The following is a 24,925-nucleotide window of genomic DNA, read 5'->3' on the forward strand; positions in this document are numbered from 1 at the left end:
CCTTGGCTTGAAAGTCAATAATCATTCCATTTTGCAACTCTGATAAATCCCTCCCCCCTTATCCATGATAACAACAAGTGATATGTGCTCAGAGAGGCTATCGCACAACTTGCAGTATATACCCGCCAAGCCAGCCCGAGACACATCACTTCCTTTGTGGGCTACGTGTTGTTGCCAATGTCAAAAGTAGAAGGTTTTTATAATGTGTCCTGACTGTGTATGTATTTACTACAGAGATGGAACTAAGGGCTCGTTCACATCTGCGGCCCGGCACTCCGTACTTAGGTTTCCGTTTCCTGCCTAAAACAGAGGCAGGAGACGGAAACCTGCAGGTGTCTCTCTCACCCATTCATTTGAATGGGTGAGAGAGATGTCCGGCCGTGCGCGGCGGTGAGCGTTTTAGGCTCTCCGCCGCGAAACCGGGTTTTATAATCCGGACACAGAGTCGGACATGCAGTACTCTGTGTCCGGATAAAAAAATCCGGTTTCGCGGCGGAGAGCCTAAAACGCTCACCGCCGCGCACGGCCGGACCCGGTCTATGGTTTAAGTCTTTTGGCATGCAGAAGACGGAAACCATAGAATGGAGACCCCAAACACAGGTGTGAACCCAGCGTTATCCAGTGGTAGCCATGTGCTCTGCTACCATAGAGTTCTCATAGGCTTGTGATATATCTAGGATGTTTGAAACTGATTTTTTATTTTTTTTGCCAACTGAAGGAGTAAGAAAGGAGGGAGTTATATCTGGTTTCCAATATACGTGACTCTCTTATGGCAACAGGAATATAAAGAATTTTTAGCAACAGGCTGCTTTACATACTGCTGGAGCTGTCACAGGCAGAAGCATCTGAACACTTCCAGAGAAAGCACTTAGGCACTTGACATATTTTGAGCCATTTTAACTGGTCCAACTTCAATGTGAGCTTATAGGTTTTTTTTTTTTTTTTCTTCTTCAATCATGTGCTTGAGAAAGTAAAGGGACAGTGATAAATGCTCAGGAATATACAGTGCATATTGCATTTTTAGTAAGTCACGAAGAATTGAAGAGGAGAAAACGCAGCATTTTCAAAGTTAGTCTTGCTCAAAAATTCACAGCACCAGCAGTTTTTTTTGTTTTTTTTTTTTACTGGAAAGAAAAATCCTTATTTCACCTCAAAATATCTCAGAACTACTTTATTGTAGAAAATCAATTAAAAGAATGGATGAGGACTGGTATATATACACTAAAAACAAAAAGCCCATTATTATAATACACATCTTGTATGGGCACATAACGCTTGGAATCGCAGCAATTAAGTATAATTCTCTGTGTAATGACTATTAAAAAATAAAATGCTGCAGTGCATTAGCTTGGCAGAACTCAGGCTGTTTGAGACGGGTAAATGCATCAACCAAAGCTGCTACAGGGACTTGGATGGAAAATCAGGATTGCTGGAGGTTTGCGTTTTAATGATGGAGGCGCCCTGGCAAACCTGCTTTCTTCACCCACACATCTGCCTATCTCAGCATGGCACTAGTTCAATTACCCAGTGCGGCTCGGCAGCAATTCCAGTCACAATTGATATTAGTATCAGTAGTGCTGTAAAAGTCCCATCTTTTATTGTATGATAATGGCAAAAAGTAGACTTTCATGCAAAAAAATAAAAGCTTTATTTTATTTGGTCGGTCTCTCCCATCACGTTTCACGGTGGAGCAAAGAGTTTAACTACTGGGAGAAGTTTTCAGTGTTCAGCTAAAAAATGAACTTTGTATGAGGGGCCCAAAGAAATGGAAAAAGGAAAGTTTCAGCTGCAGTGGACTGATTTTTCATGAATTTGTTTATATTTCGTCTTCTAGCATTATTGTAATAATCCCCTACACAGAAATAATAGGATGATTAGGATGTTTTCTCCAGTGTACAAGAATTTAGCTACTGCAATGCTGTCCCCTATGTACAAGAATATGACTACTGGAATACTGCCTCCTATGGATATTACTCTCTAGACCTTTATATTTACTGCCACAAGATACAGTATGCCATAAATTCCTGATAGAAGCATTATTGATCACAGTGAAGGTAAGTGGCCATTTTCTTGTGGTCGGCAGGCATGCACAGTCGGCTTTGCCCTAGGCCCGAGGTCTAGAAGTTTGAAGCCAGCACCGGAAGAAGACGCAAAGAGGGGCCGTTCCAGAAGAAGATGGAGGCGGCGCTGGAGAGTTCTCTCGCAGAATTGGGGATGCTCCCAGTGTTGTTTGAGTGCTGGGGCCTGCCCCCAGTGCTGCGAGAGAACTCATTTGAAAAATACTGACGAAAAATGGGATTTATACCGAACAGCGGCGCGGAGAAGACATTTAAAGGTAAGAGAAGAATAGACTTTCTTAAGACTATTCCGACGAGGTACCCAGAAAAAAATTGCATTTTAATGATAGAATCCCTTTATATACAGGAATACAACTTCTATAACACTGCCTCCATGTACAAGATTATAATACCTTCTTACATACACAAATGTGACTGCTATAATGCTACCCATCACCTTGCTTCCTAAGATAATTACTGGTGCCCCAAAGCTCACTAATGGCCATAAAAATGTTGACGTCGTCTTATCTTCCTGCACTTGTATTTATAGAACAGGAATGTTCTAAGATTTACATAGGAATTCAAGCTGATGTGCTCCATCATTAAAATGAATGTGAGTGCATTCATTTATTACATTCTCCAGAAATCCCCCTTCAGCATTAAAATTGATGTCTTCCTTTCTGCCGCACAGCGTGAATTAATATCTATATCAGAGGTCAAAGACATTTAAATGTAAACATAATTACAATCTCCTTTCTACCACACACACAATAGTTTTGGCTTCTTTCTTAAGATATATTTATTTTTTTAATTTCTCTGATACGTTGAGAAACGGCCATGATCTAGAAGAAACGCATTAGTGATCTGCACAAGGCAATCTTGCGCGACCATCTCCAAGACACAATTAGTCTTCAGGCTATAGCAAACAAAACATTATCTCTCTTTATTTTGCCGCTCGCCAGTGATGAATATGTTGAATTTAACAGCAATTAAAATGTGAAATTGTGAACTGTTTTAATGTGTACAGTTCATCATTTCCTCTGCAGCTTGCAGGCGATTCCACTTACAAACAAGATATCTTGGAGGAGGATGCTTTTTTCCTTCTTTAAAAAAAATTACAGTTTTTTTTTCTTACTTGGGGCTGCCGGCACAAAAATCAACAATATAATAAAATCAGATTCTGCTCTTCAGCTTCAGACCAACAATTTATGATCTGGCCTTCCATAAATCACAGGGGCATTTGGGGGCTATTGGCTAAACTTGCACAATTCTGAACTGTTACAAAAAAAAGAAGCTGAGAATAGTGTAATAATCTGCAGATTAATACTCTACAGACATTCTGCAGGATGTTATTTTCCTTAATTAAAACAGTAAAAAAAAAAAGTGAATTATAAGAAAACAACTCTTGGATCGTATGCAGTTTTAGAAATTATGGATGGGTTCATGGATGTCAATGACAGGGATCTCATGTGTAGGACCCCATCTGTGAGCCAAAGACCCTCTGGAAGGTTCTGTTTTTACCATTCCATCAGGCAGATTTGTCGGGAGTAAACTGTTGTAGCAGACTAGCTTTTCCTATACTGTAAAACAAATGGTATGCTGACAGTGTACACTAAGAGCAAAGGGGGCCAGGAGCACAGAGGGCCCCTTCCTAGGGCATAGCCCCAAACACTGGGTTCACAAAGCTAGATGTGACCAGAATTTAATAACGTCTACTCAGTAGACTCTACTGCTCTCAAGGTTTGTGAATAACCGCTATGTAATTCTACATTTTCTGGCTGGGACTATTCCACTTGCAAAACCAGCTGTTTGCTGGGTAAAGGATGCCAAATCCACAGTCACCAGCTGACTGATATGGTGACACTAGCTCTAGCCAGGAGAGCACATCCCTCAATAAATATGCTAATTTTTCATTTGCATTCTACAAAGCAGAAACAGAAAAGAAAGGAAGGACTTGCTGAATGTTTTTTTAGGGAATCACTCAAGATTTAGATATAGGGAATATTGAGAGATTGGCAGATATAAAACATTTCTTTCATAGATCCATAATAACAGGTAAAGGGAACAAACTTTAATATACTTGTTTTTTTTGTAAAAGTGCCTTATTCTCCTCTTTCTGCCACAGATAACATCTGCACAATAGAAGTCTATGGAGAGGAGAGGGCGGAAGAGGAGAGAGCCTCAAAACAGAGAGACATTACACTGTAGAGAGATAATAGTCTCTGTTATCAAGAACTGCTATCCATTCCATTCTGTAGATGGCCTTGTCTCTCTTCCCCTTTCCATAGAGTTTTGAAACTTATTTGCTAATGTACAGAGTATATGACAAATCGTTCAGCACTTTACTTTAGTGACTTATATTACAGTGTTTGTTCCCTTCACCTGCACTGTCGAAATATGAATTATTAAGTGAACATTTACTGACCTTTTAATTATAGTACCTGTGAGTCTAGAGACAGGGAGTCCTAGGACAGAGGGCTGTATGCGGATTATTGAAGGACGACTCATTTTCAATTGTGTAATAGAAACCCTTTCATCTGCTGAAGGCACATACACAAAAAGACTTTCAATGATCAACTAGTCTGGCACAAGCAGCTCTTCATACATATACTATGCAGAAATGTATACCTAACACTTGCAGGCAGCGCTGTAGTAGCAGATCTGAAGAATAGTCTATGTCAGAGCTTTATTTTATCTAAGACTAACCCAATCTATATCTGTCATTCTGAGTTATCCCTGAGACATGTAAGAAGTTTGGACGAGTCAGCTTTCCTTTGCCAACTGTTTGCATGAATTTTGGGCCTGCCAACTAAAATATATGGATTGTACTATACTGCAAGTCTGAATTCTCTACATTTGCTATCCAGTTGAATGCATTATTTTGCTCCATTATCTCAGACACATTTTACTGTATAACACTGTCACTCTTTTTATAGAACTTTACATTATGGCACTCTTTAACTAAGCTTCCTTATATTCTTTTGCTAAACATATTGTTAGCCTATAAGACAGAGCTGGAGAAATCCCAGGAGCTAATGTGCCTAAAAATTTGCTGCTGAAGCCTCACTTTTAGGTTGCATTTCTATTCATGTCTATATTGCCTAGCTACTTACAAAGTTTTCTGTTTTCTAAGCTCTACAATGTATACTGTATTTTGCCTATTGCAGGGTTTCAGTTGGCAGTGCATGCAAGAATATTCGTAAGCAAAATCCATGCCTAATGTTGGACACATTATAGTCTATGGGATCCGCCGGTGTCCACAGGTAACCACTGTTTTAGCAGGTGGGTTCTCCGTCATAACATTTCTCTGAGGCTTGTGTCGTGGGACTGGATCGACAGAGAGCCAGCAGGCCACATAATGGGGGCTACCGTGTCTCCGCTGCTTTCAGTGCAGGACTTTTCACTTCCCGATTTTCAGCAGAATCTGCCATGGTGACTCTTACAGAGACTCTGACGCATGTGTGAATGAAGCCGAATCCATTAACTATCCAAGCAAGAAAAACGCTGTTTTGGATTACCTAATTTAGGAGGAAACAGGACACAGGTCTCCAAAATCCTCACTTAAAGAAAACTTACACTTACAGAAAACATTGCCCGAGTCAGGTTCCATTCCCTCATTCCTTCTACTAGGCAAATCAACGCATCAATTTTTTTCTGGAGTGTAAATTTATAAATAGTGGACATGTACGAGGCTCCGATGTGCGTTTGGCTCTTGACTCTGGTTTTGGGGCCCCACTTAATGCTGATACAGTAATGAGTAAGATAGAGAGTAATACCTTTCAATTCTGAATTCTTTCTCCAACAGGAGGTACAAGGATTAGGGATTACAGTAAACATGGCAGCTACACATACAAAGTACATGGCTTGGTGGTAACAGAGTCTATAAAAGGAGCAGAACTTGGCGGTTGCTATGGAAACTCAAGAGCCTCTATGAGGGCAAATGTGACGGTGAGTGCGCACAGATTTATCACTGCAGCATATCTGTACAGTAATAACAGGTGAAACAAGCGTCACAGATAACACACAGCAGTATTTACCAGGGTCTGGACTTATTATATGCCCTGCGCAATTACAAGAAATGCCCCAATGGTTCAGGGACATCTCTGGTCAGGGAACTTCCTGGACGAAGTATAGAGGATTAGTACCCCAAAGGATTTCAGGATCAACAACGTAGCTTGCCTGATACCCAGAATCCTCTCCACTTTCACAGACTCTGTCACATACTGTCCGTCTTGGCCACACCTGGAACTTGCTGTATAACCGAACTCCAAAGGCGCGCAGAGCAACTTCTTATGAAGTACCTGACTGCACCTACAACAGGGATCGTGCAGAGCCATACTCTGGAATCCACACACAGTGATCAGAAACCCATGCAGCACATATTTACCATTACAAGTACTCAGATGCAGCAGAAAATGGTTACAACACACAATGGCACAAGGTGTATAACACAGCATAGCATCATTTACACATAACTCGTTCCAGCTGATTTCACTATATCAGTTGTAGGATATTTATATTATATAATGACTTGGCTATGTATCTGACATATACCCACATCTACCCCTTACAGATATGCTTCTAATAAGGTTGCAGACACACTTCTAATAAAAAGGTATATTTGACATCAAGGAGGTCATTTAAAAAAAAGTTATAAAGAGTAGAAAAACCTACATGTTATTTCTAAAGAAATCTGAGAACAATGGAAACAACAGGATCACACAGGTTAAAATTAGGCATATGGTGGGTTTAGCAATAAATTACATTGGGTAAACCCACCAGCAAATGCACAATGTAGCTATTTTTCAAGCACAGTTACTGTTCACTGAGCTGAGATACATGTCACTATCTGTCTTCCTTCGCGTTCCCCCTCAGAAAATAAAGATAGATTAATGATAACAGGGATACATCAGGTGACAAGTTTTCTTTGCAGCTGTGACTCTATCCCATTTTGATCCGGCTCTCGCTGCCTAGAGGCCAATTTAGAATAAAGCACAAAAAGAAATTGTATAAATCAATCACTGGAAAATACATCCCGTCCCGCACCCTCTTATCCATTTCACCGCCTAAGGAGAACAAGAATTAGACTAATCTCTTCATTGGAAGAATACCCTTGAAACAAGGCGCTGGATGCTGCTGTCTGTCACTCTAGTAAAGATTTGCATAGTCGATTTCAGAAAGGAAGAGGGTGCGATCACAGCTCCGGCCAAAGATACTTTCTACATTAGAAGCCAGTAACAATGCATGTTTGATGGAGTGTAGGTTTGCATGAATTATTTATCACTTCATTACCCAGCAAGCAAAAGCCTGGATACATTTGCTTCCAGTTTCACTGGATGGGAAAAAAGTTTCGGCCGTGGTGTCAGGAAAGTATATTTTAAGTAACACAATCTCTGTAGTGACTAATTGTCACTAACCATTATCTCCGGTTGGCCTCCGGGCTTGGCATTACCAATAATTGGCCGGAACGTGATCGCTTGTTGAGAATAAAATCTCACAGTCGCTGAACTGTACTTAAATCAGACTGAAGCCAGTAAGCCTTCACTACAGGTCACTATTTATCTTCAGTTTAGCAGCGGAAAGAAGACATCAACTCTATACACCAAGATGCACCAGACCACGACTTACACATGCTCGTTCTTATTACACATGATTGTATTTATTTTAATGCCATCTGGCTTATCAGGAGTCTCTCACCAGAAACCAGCATATCAACCCAGTCCCACAGATAGGTTATGGTCACCTAAATTGAATGTTTTTTTCCCCTTGTGAATTGGTGCATCTATTGAATGCTATGACATTGCTGTTTTTGTTGATATGCAAATGAGCTCTTCAGAACAATAAGGGCAATGTCATTGCCCTAAAGAGGTAACAGCCTATACAGTTCTTAACATCTATTAATAGGTGCTGCTCCACTGATTCCAGCACAGTTGGAATTTTCTCTCTAGCCTCTACCGTTCCTGAGCAACAAGTTAAGTTAGTTTTGATGCCTGATGTGCTATTTAAATTCTGTAATATCAGAGGGGCAGTGTCAGGCAGGGGGCGGGATTCTGGGCTCCAATGACATCCAGCCATTGTCAAAGCTCAGAATTACACTCCTTGTCTGCTCCTGCCTGACACCGCCTTCCTGACAGAATAGATCCTAAAAAGCACATCAATTCCAATACTAACTGCATAGATTGCTCGAGAACAGTGGAGGCTAGAGAAAAAATTCCAACTGAGCCAAAATCACTGGAGCAGCTATTAATTGATGTAAAGAGCTGTTGTAGGACTTTTCGTAGGTGGTGAACAGTTCTCATTAATCTGATGTAGACAGCTTTGTAAAAGTATCAAAGATTACCAGCTCCACTCACTTCTGATTAGGGAACAGATAGGTTGAAGTGGTCCTACTTGCTATACCATATACTTTATACTTAATATCATATACTTAGAGCTTACATTTTAAAAGGGAAATACAACTGGATGGATCCATGTCACATTTGGCTTGAAAAATGGTTTGTTACCCACAAAAACCACTGCATTGTATTTGTCACTTAAAAAGGACCTTTCACATCCTCATCCATATGTGGAATTATATACCTCTAGAAAGCGGACACTGTGCTGAATTCGGCACACTCTTGGCTTTCTCAATATACACCCCTTTATCTCCCCACTATCAGAAGGGTGGCCCTTACAGCCTATTGTCATTGCTCTCCCCCTTCTCAGCAGTACAAGTCCATAGAAGAGTACTGTTGTTCCTCACAATATCGCACATCAAAGAGAACGCGAAAGGTCCTATTTAAAAATAAAAGTGATTACCAGAATACGCCTACCTGAATCATCCATTAACTTCCAACTGAGAGGGTAGCACCTGACCGAGGTCTTTTTTTCTAAACCTATTTGCTTAACATTCTAAGGGACTCTTTGTCTTGTTGGAATATCCAATACGAAAGCAACAGCACCCAGCTTAAATAACAGCTATCCAGTTGCTGTGAATACTGGTGATGCACAATATTTGTTGTGTCTTACACACAACTATCTATAGTGAGCAAGGTACTGACCACCTTTGTCTTTGACCAACCAACCACGACATACTTCCCTTGGAAGCTGCTCTGCCTGTTCTTTTTCTCTTTAAACAGTGTCAATATTTGTCAGGAAATGGAATCAGTCTTTATATCCTCAAAATAAAACTTTCTCTTGATCAGAACTGAGGCAGTAACAACACTTGTTACAGTTTCTCAATATAGTTTTTGTAGATGTTATTATTGGAAATCCTCTCTTTACAAGCAGGAGTGAGTCAATAATAATATGCAGTACTACTGAGATTTCCAAACTCCCAGAGCTTGCCCTGTTGGCGCTGCCTAAAGAATATTAATTCTGTCCAGATGTTGTACTGTACATAGAATTTAATATTATTAAGTTGGTACATCAAAAACATGCAAATATATAGACACATATAGGAGCTTAGTTCAGATTTATTCAGGATCCTTCAGTACTGCAGCTGTCGTGAAACTACAACTCAGCATGTATACTCACTCGAGTGTTCTCAGAACTCCCATAGAAATGAATGGAGCATGCTGGGAGTTGTAGTTTCACTACTGCCAGTGTTCTGAAGGTCAATGACGACCTCTGCACATAATGTAAAAAGACCAGAGGATTACATTTATCCTTTCATACACTCAGAGGTAAATTTAAATAATAAAAATAATCTCTTAGTGTCAGTGTTATTTTACATGTTTCCCACCCAGAATGTGAAGAAACAGCTCCCCTAGTGGCCAAATTAATAAAGAAGCAATTAATATACATGTTACAGCAAAACTAAATGTGTTTGGAATAAATTGAAAAAATCTGAACACATCACAATGCTTGAAAAACATAGCTTGCAGACACAGCAGCATCCTCGCCCAAGGGTGGTGTGTCACTGAGCTACCATACCAGTTGTAGCACTGCTTAAATCTCTCTTCAAAAGTTATAGGGAATCCCAAAAGGAATACAGATGCGTTTTGCTGGCCATAAAACGTCCGCAAATCCCAGCTCAACTGCAAGTCTAACGGCCTACGCAGCTAGTCCTTAGAAGGTCTGTATTACAGAGATGTAAGCATTCTATGTATTACCATAAGGTGTTCCAGTGAGGAGCTGTATTCCCTTCCAGAAGCAATGCTTTTCGAGAAGGGAACCTCCAATATGTGGCAAGTAGTAGAATATAATTATGGAAAACTCTGTGAGTCTCCATATGAAATTGGAAACACATGGAGCTACAGCATGGGAAAATTGTAGATGTCAGGAACCATATAATGAATTACTATTTTTCCTGCAGTTTTTGATGTGTTTTTGTTGAGCGAAAGTCAGGAGTACATTTAACCCGTTAATGATGCAGCATAGTTTGTACATTGATGATCGGTGACTTTTTTCATATTTTCCCTCCCCGTCTTCCAAAATTCATAACTTTTTTCTTTTTCTGTCCACATAGCTAGGTGAGGGGTTATTCTTATAGTATTGCAGAACATCACACAGTATTTCCTATTGGAACTATGCATAAGCAGCATGGCCTCCAGGCTTCCATTGCAATCCCTCGGAACCCGCAACCCTATTGCGGAGGGTCTAACAGACAACAGGGAAGGGGCCGTTTTTCCCCCAGACTCCCTGGATGCCATGATCTTCTGACTCCATCAACTGGACCCAGCAAAGAGTGGGAAGAATTGCCGCTGGCACAGAAGCTGTGCTATTACGGCGCTGAGCATTTACTATATGCCCAGAGCAACATACAGTAACAGTACAGGTTAACACATCTAAGAGCTTCAGTTATATATTTTCCATTCCTTCTTAAGCCATTCCTGACTTTGGCTCAAAAATTGCAGCAAAATCCACAACAGAAAAGATGCGTTTCCACAAGCAGGCCGTATCAAAAAAATACTGGAGGAAAAAGTGTGGAGGACCGCATTGCGGTTTTTATGGCAGTGCTTTTCACAGAAAGTCGGCAGAGTTTTCCTCTTTCAAATATACCTATAGGGAAACTTTGGGCATTCTCGTAGGTGTAATCGACATGCTGCGAAAAACTAACAGTTACAGAAATTGCTAAATTTCCGCTGTACATATTATTCGCCCGGCCTAAAAGATTATTCCCACTTCAGACATTTATGATGTACTTATGTTCACGAAACACCCACACCCATGTGTCCATATTCAATCTATGGGTGTTACAGAAATATCAAAGCAAGTGAGCAAAGGTGGGATCTGCACCTATCGGACAATTTATGCTGTGGATATACCCCAGATGCCAAGTTACATGACTTCCTAATGAACTTTGCGTTTTAATTTCTTATCACTTTGAGAAGTTAATTTTTCTATCAACAAACTGAAATGCTCTTGTAAAAGAAGAACCATTCAGGCCTAGTCCTGCTTGTACAGCGTATTGTTACTGTGTATTAGTGTAGGTAACAGATTTTTTTTTTATTTTTTAATGAACTATGTGAGCAGTCCGTCAAAAAATAGATTATCTCCTATCTTTGGCCACTTTCATGAATTACTCAATAGACTGAAGTCTATGAGGGGATCCATAAAAACGGATACCACATGGATACAAAGTAGCCATCAAAAACTGACTAACATCTGTTTTCGACGGCTGTAGTCATATGAAATCAGCCTTAATGCATCTGTTATATTGGTGCTGCATATGCGATATAGCAGCATATTAACTGCAGTACCTATCTAATGTACTTACCTATCCTGTCTACCTTATCTAATGATCACTGTGCAGGGTGTGGGATGATCGATAGGTAATCTAAAAAACCAAAGACATTAGCAGACATTATCTATGGTCTCTAGCCCCAATAAAGGAAATACATCAGTGGCATCTGTACTCTTGTAGAAGGTTTGCACAGAAAAATATCACAGTGGCAGATGAGTTTTAATATAAATAAATAAACGTAAAATTAGGCACTTGAAAAGGGAAACTACATGCCAGATTTACTTAGTAAATGGGAAAATATTGGGTAAAATTGCCATGGAAAAGAAATGTTAGTGGACAGCAAGTAAACTTTAATTGATTGTTAATATTATTATTATATAATGAAAAGTTGGACAAGTTCCCAATATACTTTCTGTATCAATTCCTTATGGATTTGTAGATCCCTGTTGCTGCCATTCACTCAGCTAAAATTCCATCCTTGGTCATGTGACGCACAGTCCATGGTCTTGTGATTTACACACGTGTGCACAGCACCTGTATGCCGGTCACATAACATGACCAACCATGCACAATCAATGCAGAAAGTATATTAGCAAACTGGATATAGTTTCATCATACAAACAATAACATTTATTTGCTGAAACTGGACAACCCCTTTAAAGAAGACCAGTCAACAAGTACAACATGATAAATGACACACCCCATGTGTGTCATTTATCAGTCCCTATTGAACTGTAGGCGGTGTCAGATAGAAAGGGCCACATGAACAACCCTCATAATGGTCTGAAATATGTTTGCTCTTTTCCGTGAGGAATACAACATAACTAAGCTTCTGGTTTTTTTTTTTATAGATGCACAATGCAGGTGAAGACAACATACTTTGTAATATACAGTATTAACCCCTTGCCGACATCCGCTGTGCTGTTACGGCAGATAATGGCATACTTTAAGGATGGCAAAGTGATGAGCCTTGTATATAAGCCTTAAAAATAGACACAAATACATAATAAATCTTGCAGACAGAGCAAAAAACCAAAAAAAGAAGGGTCCGGATTATAAGAAAATAAGCTCGAGAGGCTTTAGAAACGCTCCTCTTGGCTTTCATGGAGGGAATTAGGTACCAATACAAATGAGACATTGGTTGCAAATGTAACAGATTTTTATGCGCTCCATATTGTGACCATCAAATATAGAGCTTAATATGGCTATGCAATACACATGTGAATAAGGATTCAATAACCTAAAACCAGTCTTTCTTTCAGCCTCTGCAGGGAACAAATCCAGTGTATGGCCAAAGAAAAATGTGAAGAGGAATTACAGCCAAAATGCACTTGTGTAGACAAGAGCGAAAAAAAATATTCCCAGTAAACAAAAGCTAAATAACAAAAAACGTGAACAGTTTATTTCCTGTCTGTTGATTTCTTTGGCTTTGTAGCTGGGAGTGTGAGGGATCAAGAAGCAGCATCCTCTGTACCCGGTTAGACTGTCTTGGCGATGTATAAATAAATTATCCGCACTCCTTGATTGATGTGCACCTATAAATAATTAAGACAGCCATGTGATCTCACGCTCACTCCTGCACTTTCTACTATGAGGAGAAAACACGACTAACAAGGAAGAGACAGGTCAGACGCCGCAGCATCAGGTGCAGGGATATGGATTTTAATTGTCTGCCTGGTGAAACACTTAATTCCCAAGGGATTTGTTCTACCGTCTTTAACCCCTCCACCCCCACCTTCCCCTGCTACAAGTATATCTAAGACTCAAAGAAGCCCCTCCAAGAATTAGCCAGAGATTCAAGTAATCCATCTGAGCCTCCATCACAGAAGAACCAATTGTCGACTTAACACCTGCATATGTAAAGCTGCTCATGGATATGTGGCTCAAGTACGACAGTGTTCTCTGAACAATGGGAGAGAATTATCGAACCTGAGGCTATTGTCAATGGTAACCAATCAGGTAGCTACGTTATTATCCAGACTGACAGTGAAAAATAAGAGGCTGAATCTTATCCGATGCCATAGGCAACTGCTACAAATTTTGAGAACTCTACCTCAATGTCTGCTGTAAAGAGAGTCTATCATCACCAAAACCGCTTTTTAGGTGAAACAAAGCTAAAAAACGCTGCAGGAAAAGATGCAGTGGAAATGCTTTTCATTGTGTTTTGCTGTATTTTTGTAAACACAGCTTTTCTGCAGCAGTTTTTTCTCTGCAGTGTGTGGATATGTTTAGCCAGAATCTCAATCACTAGGCTGGCACTGTAAAATACCACGCTTTTCCCCAAAAATGCTTCTTTTCTGAAATGTGGGGCATAAGCGGCAACCACTTATATGTTGGGCCAGTTAGTGGTAGAGTAAACCGACCTTATTTGGGCCATAGTACAATCTTGCTGCTGAGAAATTCAACTTTTATCGCATATGCAAATGAGCAGTGCATCAAACAGCTCATTTGCATATGGAGTAAAAGTTGAATATCTTCCCAGCAAGTTTTCATTTTTAAACTAGCAATGTAATGCAATAAGTCACCCACGAGGGCCTACAGCATACGAGAGGTTGAAAATTATTTTTTGTGGTGGTAGATACCCAGTTTCAAACATTTATGGCATATTGATTTGTATATGCCGATGCATACAGGGCACCGGCATCCAGTCGCAGCATTCCGCACCGGATTAGGCCTAGTCAGGAGGGAATGTCTCGCTGTGGAAATCCGCGAGTGATTCAGCCACGGAATTCATGTCAAGAAAGGGCAGGGAAAAATAAACCGATTGAATTCAATAGGAGATGGATTCTGAGGAGGATTCCGCGTCAAAATCCAACTCAAAAAACCCAGTGTGAACCCAGCCTTAGGGTCAGTTCACACTGAGTTTTTTGGCAGCAGAGTTTTACGCGGAATCCACCTCAAAATCCGCTGCCAAAACCGGCTCCCATTGACTTCAGTGGGAGCTGTTTGCTTCTTTTTTTCTGCTAGCTAGTGATGACCCTTCCTGCTGCGGATTCCATGGCTGAATCAGCCGCGACGTCCGTGGTGCATGCTTCCCTCCTGATTAGGCCCATTCATTTGGGCCTAATCCGGAGCGGAATGCCGATGCACTGCACTGGCATCCCGTCGCAGCTAACCGTGTGGAATGTTCACACGCCAAATGCAAATTCTGCTGTGTGAACATACTTAATTATTTTTACATAATTCCGTTTTTGTTGCGCCTTTTCATGGATTCCGCCTCAAAATCAGCCTATAAAAAAAAACTCTGAACATACCCTTATTGTGTTAGTGGTCTTTTTTAGAGATGAGCGAACAGTGTTCTATCGAACACATGTTCGATCGGATATCAGGGTGTTCGCCATGTTCGAATCGAATCGAACACCGCGTGGTAAAGTACGCCAAAATTCGATTCCCCTCCCACCTTCCCTGGCGCCTTTTTTGCACCAATAACAGCGCAGGGGAGGTGGGACAGGAACTACGACACCGGGGGCATTGAAAAAAATTGGAAAAAGTCATTGGCTGCCGAAATCAGGTGACCTCCATTTTAGACGAATAGTGGATTTCAAATCCGGGTCATATGAGAATGTGAACTTTGTGACTATGAGACAGGGATAGCTGTACAGGCAGGGATAACCTTTATTTAGGGGGGAATGTTATTAAAAATAACTTTTTGGGGCTCTATCGAGTGTGTAATTATGATTTTTGTGAGATAAACTTTTTCCCATAGGGATGCATTGGCCAGCGCTGATTGGCCGAATTCCATACTCTGGCCAATCAGTGCTGGCCAATGCATTCTATTAGCTTGATGAAGCAGAGTGTGCACAAGGGTTCAAGCGCACCCTCGGCTCTGATGTAGCAGAGCCGAGGCTGCACAAGGGTTCAAGCGCACCCTCGGCTCTGATGTAGGAGAGCCGAGGGTGCACTTGAACCCTTGTGCACCCTCGGCTCTGCTACATCAGAGCCGAGGGTGCGCTTGAACCCTTGTGCACACTCTGCTTCATCAAGCTAATAGAATGCATTGGCCAGCGCTGATTGGCCAATGCATTCTATTAGCCCGATGAAGTAGAGCTGAATGTGTGTGCTAAGCAGAGTACGGAATTCGGCCAATCAGCGCTGGCTCTGCTGGAGGAGGCGGAGTCTAAGATCGCTCCACACCAGTCTCCATTCAGGTCCGACCTTAGACTCCGCCTCCTCCAGCAGAGCCAGCGCTGATTGGCCGAATTCCGTACTCTGGCCAATCAGCACTGGCTAATGCATTGTATTGGCGTGATGAAGTAGTGCTGAATGTGTGTGCTTAGCACACACATTCAGCTCTACTTCATCGGGCTAATAGAATGCATTGGCCAATCAGCGCTGGCCAATGCATTCTATTAGCGTGAACTGAGTTTGCACAGGGGTTCTAGTGCACCCTCGGCTCTGCTACATCAGATTGCTACATCTGATGTAGCAGTGCCGAGTGTGCATCAGATGTGTAGTTGAGCAAAACTGACTCAGCACTGCTAAGTCTCTGCATTCGCATAGGAATGCATTGGCCAGCCTTCGGCCAATCAGCGCTGGCTCTGCCGGAGGAGGCGGAGTCTAAGGTCGGACCTGAATGGAGACTGGTGTGGAGCGATCTTAGACTCCGCCTCCTCCAGCAGAGCCAGCACTGATTGGTCGAGTTCCGTACTCTGGCCAATCAGCACTGGCCAATGCATTTCTATGGGGAAAAGTTAGCTTGCGAAAATCGCAAACTGACAGGGATTTCCATGAAATAAAGTGACTTTTATGCCCCCAGACATGCTTCCCCTGCTGTCCCAGTGTCATTCCAGGGTGTTGGTATCATTTCCTGGGGTGTCATAGTGGACTTGGTGACCCTCCAGACACGAATTTGGGTTTCCCCCTTAACGAGTTTATGTTCCCCATAGACTATAATGGGGTTCGAAACCCATTCGAACACTCGAACAGTGAGCGGCTGTTCGAATCGAATTTCGAACCTCGAACATTTTAGTGTTCGCTCATCTCTAGTCTTTTTCAGACAGCGTAGGTGTCGCAGTCCCACAGCAGCCTGTTCCGTTTCGTAAAGTGGTTGTGCTTAGCTCTCATGGATTCTGTTAATTCAGGTTTTTGCTTTTACTTACGCAGCTGGCTTCTGCAGGATAAAAAGGTTCCCCTGAACTGATGGACAACTACACTGAATGCACTAAAGTTCTGGACCATACTTGGGAGAAGCGCGGAAAACTCCAAATACATGGCAGTAAGGCATAGTCTACACTTCAGCGAGCATGAAAAGAAGCCACTGGCGTCACAGCCAATTTGTGGAACAGTTTCAACTTATGGGAACCACTGCACAGCCTCTCACCAAGAAAGTTACAGAAGAAGAAACAGCGCAATGACTCAGCAACACCAATTAATAACAAGTAACAGTCGCATACAAAATATACAGTCATGAGTCATGTGAACCTTTCATAGCAAACACTTTACTGTCACAATGCACAGAAATGCTAAGGGTATAAACACATACATGTAACAGTACGTAGGCCTATCTTGAGGTGGGACTCCACGTTAGTTACACACTTTAGGCTTGGTTCACATATGCTGATGTGTTCCATCCGTAAGGGTCCGCAAGAGGACCACTACGGAAGGAACACAAGCGCAACTGCAAGCGCTGTGCAGTTCAAGCGCACGGGCCCCATAGACTATAATGGGGTCCATGTGCTTGAACTGCACAGCGCTTGCAGTTACGCTTGTGTTCCATCCGTAGGGGTCCTCTTGCGGACCCTTATGGACGGAACACATCAGCATGTGTGAACCGGGCATAAGGCTAAGGCCCCACGTAGCAGGTCTCAGCAAAAAAGCACTGTGGGAAAAACTGTGGCGGACACACAGTGTGGTTTTTCTCGCAGCGCTTTTCACAGAAAGTCCGCAGAGATTTCCTCTATACGTATTATTCTGCAATTTGTAGATGGGATTCACTGCAATCTCATCCACTTTGCAGGGATTGTAAAACATGGTTGTTTCTGCTGTGGCATTTCCACCACAGCCCAACTGCGGCATTTACAACACCTGAGGCCTTGGCCTAAGACTTCTACTGTTGAAAGAGGCAACTTCCACCACCATACAAACACACACACCAGTGCATATTGTAATGCACACAACTATCTATGCACACAAAACTATGGTCAGTGTTGAAAAACTATCAGCATGCACTACCTTAGGGAGCCTTCACACGGAGTTACGCTCCGCTCATTCTGAACCGAAAACACGTTCAGAATGGGCGCGTAAAAACCAGATCCCATTGACTTGAATGGGTGCCGGCATACGAGCACTACCCATTGAAATCAATGGGAGGCTTTTTCCCCTATTGCTTTCAATGTATTACGCGCGTGTCACATTGAAAGCAATAGGGAAAAAAAGCCTCCTATTTATTTCAATGGGTAGCGCTCGTATGCCAGCTCCCATTCAAGTCAATGGGATCTGTTTTTTACGCGCTCATTCTGAACGTGTTTTCGTTTCAGAATGAACACAGCGTAACTCTGTGTGATGGCTCCCTTTAGGTAAGTTCATATGAATGGGCCTAGTCAGGAGGGGAGTGTCACGTCGTCCGGAGCGGATTCAGCCGCAGAATCCGTGGTAAGAATGGTCATGTTGCTTCTTTTTACCACTACAAGTAACGGAAAAAAGAAGCGAGCGGCTCCCATTGAAGTCAATAGGAGCAAGTTTTAGCAGTGGATTTTGAGCCAGATTCCGCGTCAAAAAACTCTGTGTGAACTTACCCTTAGGCTGCTTTCACATGGTCAGTGTTGGGTCAGTGATTTTGTTCAGTGTTGGGTCAGTGATTTTGTTCAGTGATTATGAGCCAAAATTAGGAGTGGAAACTACACAGAGATCAGGTACAATAGAAACATTTGTAACTGTTCTGTGTTTTAACCTGCTTCTGGTTTTGGCACACAATCGCTGATGAAAATCAGTGACCAAACAATGACCGTAGATTGTGGAAGACAAAGACTAGAAGGTCATCATCTCTGGCCTCCCTGTCTCATCTACAGACAAATGGATTGAAAACAATTGGGCCTTATTCACACATCTGTGTTTTGCAGACATGTCAGATCTGTGATAATCACGGACGGCATGTAGACCTCTGTGGGAAAAAAAAACAGAAACATGATGCTGTATTTTCAAAGAGCTCCACTAAAGTCTATGGGTGCATTAAAAAAAAAATTTCACGGCCCCAAAGACTTTACAAACTATAGGCAATTTAGAAAGCACACCATCTGCAAATGAGCAGGGAGCAAGGTCTGTGATTATCACAGGCCTCACACATGCATTTTCCACCGTGGACACAGCCTCGGGTACAAAGGGAGTGGGTAGAGAGGATAAAAACAGGGCACATGGTGGTGGTGGTGGTGTTTGTAGGGGGAGAAAAGGGGGCACGGGGTGGAGTGGAAAGGGGGCCCAGGGCCACGAGTTAGGGAGGGAGAACAGAGCAAGGGAAAGTTGGAGCAAGTAGGGAAAAAAGTGGGGGGCCAGGGGTGAGGAAGGCAAGGGGGTCAGCAGGGCGCAAGGTGGTGGCCCATGGGCGCACTTCTGTTAGAAGAGCCCGCTGCAGCCACAAGACAACAAACTGGGTTTTGCACCCAACACACTTCTTTTATAGATGGGGGCATGCCATGGGCAGCACACTAGATTTATTATCATTTATGCCAGTTTACTAACGGGTTGTCCGGGTAGTAGGTATATATACCTATATATATATATTTTTTTTAATTATTTTTTTTTTACCTGTTCCCAGGGTTCACTGATTATGGTTCCGGACAAATCACGACCCCAGGTCATATGATGAGACAGCACTCCAGCCCCTCCTTTCCCGATTTCGCAGGTAATCAAACCACCAAATCATGGCTTTGCTATAGTAAAGCCAGCCGAGATAGCAAAAGTAATTAATTACTTTTGAGATCAGGGGAGGGGGTGGAGAGCTACTTCAGATCACATGACCCATTGGTTGTGATGTCATCAGAACCCCTGGGTCCATCATCATCAATCCACGGAAGCAGGTAAATAAAATTACTTCTCCTCAGACAAACCTTTTAAATGATCCCTGAAATCTACAACAGCTATGAGCTGTCATAGAGTTCAGCACAGGCGCAGAAGCTCAATTGTTTTTTCCAAAAGGTAACAGATTTAAAAGTAACAGAGGAAAAGACGTTGTGGACTTTTAGGTTTTCTGAAAGGATTGTGCACATTTTAAAGTACAATGTATGTGGATTGGGGTGAAATCATGCAAATTTTGCTCTGAAACCACAACATTTGCCATGGACTTTACCTGACTACTTTGTTTTTTTTGAAGTACAAAAATTGCAGCACCCAGCCTGGGTACCATTGTAACAAACTCTCAGCTGTGAGCACAGATAGAGAAGGACTAACTTTTTAGATGTGAACAAGAATGTTAACATTAAGCAAAATTGAAAATGATGAGGAATGGAGACATTAGAAATGGAGACATTGTTGCAGGTGACTACATTTGTTATCCATAACAACCAAATACAAGTACAGCTTCCATTTTTCAAGCATGCAACAAGAAACGGGAGCTAAATCCCGGGTTGCTATGAACAAGTACTTATGTTCTTTAATACAGTTCCATAAATCTGCCAATGTTATATTAGAAATCTTCAAAACTATAGTATAGTAACATATTTGTATTGACATTAAACCTCTGTTGCGGATTTTGATGAGTTTTTATCAGCCAAGGCCAGAGGTGGAAGTAGCAGAAAAGACACGTATAAGAACTTCCTATATATTTCCCTTTCCTTTTGAAGCCATTCTTGGCTTTGGCTCAAAAAACCGTAGTAAAATCAGCAACAAAAAAGCTGCTTTTTCACAATGTGTGGCCTTAGACTACAACCAAATAAGACAGAGAAGCTGCTAAATTTATTGATCCCCACCTTGGCAAAAGCTGACAAAAATCAGATGGTGTTTGCTTCAGCACACCTGCAAGAATCCCGCCACGGAAAGGTTAACAGTCATGGGTAAAATCCATAGCAATAATTGGTGCAGGTCACTTTGCACTGCAGGTTATAGTCCCAGCATGTGGATGAGATTTGTAGAAATCTCATTGCAATGGGTTAGAAGTTCACCTGCTGCTAGTACTGCCCAAGGACCATGCCTTAAACTAGGCACAAGAGCTGACTATTTATTGGCTCAGTTAGCAGAAGATCTCTCTAATCTGCCAGTCTTCCGCGATGCTGGCTTCTAGATAGCAGGTGTCATCAAGCCATTCATTAAAACTGTATCATTTCCAGCAGGGAATTCACACCTGACTCCAGTGTCTACGACTTGTAATCTGTACTATCATGATCAAATAAAAATCTATCATATTTCACGGTGTATTACAGCAAAGAGATGGGGAGGGTGGAAGGGAATGTCGGACCTTGGCCGCAGAGACAGAACTCATTGGTTTTGCACAGTACACAGCTTGCGGCTATGGGATTAAAAACACAACTCCCTATAGATCCAGGTATAATAAACAAACAAGCAGCAGAGTTATATGAGGTCCTTGGAGTTGGAGAAAAGTTTACTGCTTCTGCCTCGAGGGGGATCCAGCTTTATAAACTTTATCCAGACATCTATGGGGCTTATAAAGCTGCGGTGTACTTCTGTTTAATTAAATAGCGTCAGCTCAGACCCATAAGAAAGCATAGAGACAAAATGGAAACCCCCTCGAAATGCAATGATTGTTCCGTTTTTAATTAAAAAACCTATTTTCTGACATTGATTAAATTGAACTTTGGTCCTTGCAGAAAGCACAGATCTGTAATAGCTGGCAATATGCCGAAGGGTGGGGTAATGGTATAGATATTAAAAGAAAATATGCACGCAGAATAAGAAGTATACAATCACCAGTAAATAAAGTCCATGAGTGTCCTCTGCTGTCAAGCTGCTATCAGTTCTGTTTAACTACTCCCTTGATTTGTCTGTTCCTAGAAAAGCTGGGTGACAACTTTCAGTGTGACATAAAACCCATACTGCAATACAACTAAGAAAATATGCCGTTCAGAAAAGACTTAAAAAGAAGCTGTAAATAGACTCAGAACTAAATAGATATATTAACAACTTGATAAAGGAGGGATATATTAGTTTTAGGGGGAGAAATGCTGTTTAAAATACTGTAGCATGATAAAGAAACCAGAACATGGTGTTCGTCCAGTAAGGGTATGTTCACATCTGCCTCTGGGAACCCATTTACAGTCTCTGTCACAGAGTCTGTTTAAAATTTTGTGCAGGACTTTTTCATCCAACAAAATGATGGGTAACTGACAGACCCCACTACAGTTAATGGGGTCCCTCTTATGCCATGTAAGGGATTGCAATTACCATTTTCCTGTTCCTATAATGGAACAAGAACACAGAAATGCATCACAGATGTGAACTTAGCCTAATATATTGATCTCTCAACAAGACACTTTGATTTAGTGCCCTGTAACATTTTATGACTTACTGGACACATTATACATCTCAGCCAGGCCAGCAAAACGACATTTCCGGGCATTGCCCTAAGCTACCGAACTACTGGGCTCCATGGAAATGGCATACTTTATAGCCTTCATTTACATAATTAAACATGCCCATACATCTATACTCCAATAATAGCTATGATAAAAGGTTATATGGCCACTCGTAGCCCTGAGAATAGACCGTGACTGAAAAACTGTTTAAATACAGGAAGTTTCCTTTAAAATATCTTCTGACAAGCCCTATAGATGGGGGTCCCCAGAATGGTAAGGTCTGTGCCACTTAGTAATACCACCTACTCTCTATTTGGGATTGGTCATCACCAATTATATAGTCTGAGCAATACTTGGAAAAGTCACCATTATAGTGGCATGAGGTCCGGGCTGTAAAACTTTTATTCAAGTAAGAGAGGAAGCTGCAACATATCTAATCCTAGATAACACATGTTAAGGTAGACTGGGGAGGGGGCTCCCCGAGAATAGGACAGTCCTGCGTGTCCCTTATCTCTCTGGGACACATGTTGGTCAGTCCACATAAATAAAATCATGAAATCTCCAAGCTGCATAAACCCCCATTGATCTAACATGTAGTTAGTATATGTAGTGGGAGACGATAATATATGTAGAATTATAAGATATATAGATTTACAGTAGAGTATAAAGAGTTAGGAACAGTCTCTAAACTAATCCTAATCCTACAGTGTAACAACCAGATATTCCTGAAACTAGATGGAGAAGTATTCAGAAGATGTACAGACAAGGTTGTCACTCTGTACTGGCAGCAATGTCATTGGCACACGTGCCAGCCCCATGCTTTACTCTATATAAAGAGATCCCACAACCCAGTACATACAAGCCAGGAATCAGCTGCTTGTCATTACTAACTTTTCCCAGCAGAATACTAGTAAGGTGCTGGAGTGCCGAGGAGCCATGTCCTGACACCTGAGCCAGTCACTGACTACTCCAGTGCCCAGCACAAAGTTCCCGGGCACAGACAGGTGGGCATAGGAGGGTGCTAGAGAAGTGCACACAACACTCGTACTTTAGGCAATGCCCATAGCTAGATGTTTCATGCATGGACCCACCTGGTGCAAGGTTGGCACGACAGTCCGGTGGTAGTGCCCACTCACACTCTGTGGATGCTAGCAGACTCTCAGCAGTCACATCCAGCTGTGTGTGGTGCCCAGTCCTCGCTGTTACAGGGGGTCTTGCAGCTGCTGTGGCATCCTGTGTAGGGTACTCCCCTCAGCAGGTAACAAGGTGCAGCTCCGCGCTCCCCTCCTGCTAGAAAGCAATGAAGTTGTGACAAGTGGCAGCAGCCTGGCTATGCCAGGGCAGGGGGCTCCTCCTGTATATTGAGCTCTGAGGGTGTCTGCTCTGCAGGACAGAACATACACTGCCCGGTTCCTGCCGGCTACACGAGGAAGGATGAGCTGAGGCGTCGAGAACGCGCATCTCACCCAGGCTCTGACACTGTGCACGTCCCTGCCAACAGCTCTGGCTTGCCCTACAGCGCCCTCTAGCTGCCACTGTGTATACTGTGAGTCAAAGCCTGGCATTGCTGCTCTGAGGGAAGCGCTAGGGACATGCAGCCTTCTCCTTTATACTGGATCACAGCAATTCACTATGTTAGTGTGAGGTGATTTTCCCTGAAATAGAATTAATTATACATAGAGTGTAACTGGTTCCAAGTCAATGCAGTTTTTCTACAGACTTAGAGCAGGCTATAATGGCAAACTCCTAGAACAGCGTTTCTCAGCTTTTCAGAGTCAGGATATCCATGAAAAAATTTTCTCAAGCACATTAGACAAATATTTTTTGGCAAAAGATTTTTCAAAAGTCATAAAGACTCAGATAATGTCACATTAAAGTGCATGGTTCCCAACCAGTCAGGCTTTAGTGTAGCTGCAGTATCAGGTAGATCAGGATGAACAGTGTTATATCCAATTGCCCATGGAATAGCCCATTGTGTGTGAGGAATTCGTCACAAGCCCCACATACTGATGACAATTACAGTACGGCCTTGCGGAGTAGGAAGGCGCTATATGACCTATAGTAAATAAAAATACATATATTTTCAGGGGACCCTTGCTCGGATGAAGAGAAAGTCCTTGATTTGACCCCCAGTGAGTAAATGAGTTGCTGTCATTTAGATTGATGCTCCTATGTGGAGCAGGTAAGTTGAAGATCTGCTTTGACAGATAGCCTTGAGCTTAGAGACTGACCAGGGACACAATAGTGCCAAGTGATTAGAAAGAATTCCTAAACATAGTCTGTGACCAACATACAGGGCTGTAGGCACATACTGTACACTATATGGACACATTACACCTTCAGCAGCTTTATGACATCCTATTCTAAATCCATAGGTATTAATATGGACTTGATCCCTTCATTGGCAGCTAAAACAGCTTCCATCCCTCTGCAGAGGCGTTCTACAAATTTCAGCGTGTCTGTGGGATTTTTGTGCCCATTCATCCAAAACACCATTTTTGCAGTCAGATACTCATGGGTTTGGCTCAAAATATCTTTTGTAGTTCACCGCAAAGGTGTTCCGTGGAGTTGTGTTCAAGGCTTTATTTTCGCCTGTCAAGTTCTCCCACACCAAATTCCCCCAACCCTGCCTCTTTGGATCTTGCTTTGTGCACTGGGGTAAAGCCATCCTGGATCAGAAAAGATTCTTCCTCCCTCCCCCTCACCCAATTGTTCTCACAAAGATGGAGTATCATGCCGAA

At 42.2% G+C, this 24,925-nt stretch overlaps 1 protein-coding gene across 1 annotated transcript in view; it reads right to left on the bottom strand.

Moving 5' to 3' along the window:
• CHST8 (carbohydrate sulfotransferase 8) overlaps nt 1-23,607 on the bottom strand; it is a 418,110-nt gene extending 394,503 nt beyond the window's left edge. Inside the window, exon 1 of the mRNA XM_075282045.1 lies at nt 23,276-23,607. The gene's annotated coding sequence lies outside the window, so the exon portion shown is untranslated. The remainder of the gene's footprint in view (nt 1-23,275) is intronic.
• Between the last annotated feature and the right edge of the window lie 1,318 nt (nt 23,608-24,925).

Source organism: Leptodactylus fuscus, chromosome 7 (assembly GCF_031893055.1).
Source record: "Leptodactylus fuscus isolate aLepFus1 chromosome 7, aLepFus1.hap2, whole genome shotgun sequence".
Taxonomy (NCBI): domain Eukaryota; kingdom Metazoa; phylum Chordata; class Amphibia; order Anura; family Leptodactylidae; genus Leptodactylus; species Leptodactylus fuscus.